Source organism: Lepus europaeus, chromosome 13 (assembly GCF_033115175.1).
Source record: "Lepus europaeus isolate LE1 chromosome 13, mLepTim1.pri, whole genome shotgun sequence".
NCBI classification, from domain to species: domain Eukaryota; kingdom Metazoa; phylum Chordata; class Mammalia; order Lagomorpha; family Leporidae; genus Lepus; species Lepus europaeus.
Genome location: NC_084839.1, coordinates 41,224,094 through 41,226,094, shown reverse-complemented (window position 1 = coordinate 41,226,094; position 2,001 = coordinate 41,224,094). Strand labels below are relative to the sequence as shown.

Here is a 2,001-nt window from a genome sequence, read left to right as displayed (position 1 = left end):
ACAAACTGATGCTTACTTCATTGTTGTCTTATCAGCCCACAATTATCTGGCCTTTGTTAATCTTCACTTGAATTATATAACAATAACTTCAAAATTCCCCACCTAACATCTTTGGGATATAATTTCTTCAAGCAATTTACTACTGGGTCTTTATTTTATAGAGTAGATGGACTCGCCTGATTCCTAATTTGACACCCTCACATGTGAATTAGTTCATATTTCTTCATAAACCATCACTCAAAAATAAAACTATCAGTGGGATATTCTAATACCATCTCAACGTGAAAATTGGAATACTAAGATCTTCAATACTAAAACCAACCCTTATGGTTACAAATATTCCACCCATCACTTTTAACTGTGTTAGCAATCCTATTCCTGCTTGCATGTATCAAAACTCATACTGATCAAAAAGCCCTGGGTTGCAAAAGAATTTATTTTTTACACCCGTATGTTGGTCTTTGGCCATAAAAACATACACAGGTGTAATTCCTTTCTGCTCTTTCAAGTTCATTCATGATTCTTACATCTTTGAACTTCTCTGGAGTGTCTTTAGATGTAAGATCTATAAGATATTACAGGGACACCAGTTAACTTTTATACATAGTTCCATTGATCTGTGTCTTCATGGGCCATATTAGACTGACTTAATTATGTCACTTTATGTTTTAATATCTAGATGGACCACCTTTCCTCATCTGTCCTTTAATTTTTTTGGCTATGGTTGCTTATTTTTCGTCTGCCCCCAAAAAAACTCTTACTAGGAACATTAACATCTTTAGGATGCTGAATCTTTCCTTTCAAGAATATGATTTTTTCACTCAAGTCTGTTTTGGTTTATGTTGGCATTCATTAGCATGTTAAGTGATCCAGTTCTTGAACTTCATTCCTTGTTTTATTCCCAAGGTTCATCTCTTCCATTATCTTTTGCTTCTATTTAGAAGTACTACAAATTTATTTACATCAATTTTATAACCTTGCCATGTTCCCGAATTGTGGTAGTTTTCAGTTTATTCTCTTATATTCCCTCCACTGGGAAAATGATCACATCATAATGCAAAAAATGATAATTTCATATATTTCTTGTGCTATATTAGTACTTCTAGGAAGAACAATATTAAATAACAGTGACCAAAAGATCATTCCTGACTTGTTACTGACTTCAATGAGACTGCTTCTTCTGTTTCATCAAACTTAAGGGCTTTTTAAAAGATTTATTTATTAATTTTAAAGGCAGAGGGAGAGAGAGAGAGAGAGAGAGAGAGAGAGAGAGAGAAACTTGTATCTGCTTGTTCACTCCCCAAATGGCTGCAACAGCCAGGGTTAGGGCAGGCTGAAGCCAAGAGCCAGGAACTCCATCTGGGTCTCCCACAAGGCAGGCAGCAACTCAAGTACTTGGATCATCATTCACTGCTTCCTGGATGCACTAGCAGGGAGCTGTATTGGAAGCAGAGAAGCTGGGACTTGAATCAGCACTCCAATATGGGATGTGGGCATCCCAAGTGGCAGTCTACCTCACTGCACCCCAAACCACACCCCTGACTTGAAGTTTTGCTCCAAAAAATTGGAGAAAGCTGAGGCAGCAGGGAAAAGGTAGTAGCAAAGTCTGTAACCATCATTAAAATCCCAGACTCAGGGTCTTCCCTGTAGCACAGCAGGTAAAGCCACTGCCTGCAGTGCTGGCATCACATATGGGTGCCGGTTTGAGTCCCGGCTGCTCCACTTCCAATCCAGCTCTCTGCTGATGGCTTGGGAAAGCAGTGAAGGTAGCCCAAGTCCATGGGCCCCTGCACCTGAGAGAGACCAGAAGAAGCTCCAAGCTCCTGGCTTTGGATTGGCCCAGCTCCAGCTGTTGTAGCCATTTGGGGAGTGAACCAGTAGATGGAAGATCTCTCTCTCTCTGCCTCTGTAACTCTGCCTTTCAAATAAATAAGTCAATTTTAAAATTGCAGCATGGCTCTGCTTGGTTCAGTTGCCCATTGTGCCCCTTCCCCCAGGCAG

General features: G+C 40.1%; 1 pseudogene; it reads right to left on the bottom strand.

The window, feature by feature from the left end:
• Positions 1-371: 371 nt before the first annotated feature.
• Positions 372-488, bottom strand: LOC133773098 (small nucleolar RNA SNORA40; annotated as a pseudogene).
• Between the last annotated feature and the right edge of the window lie 1,513 nt (positions 489-2,001).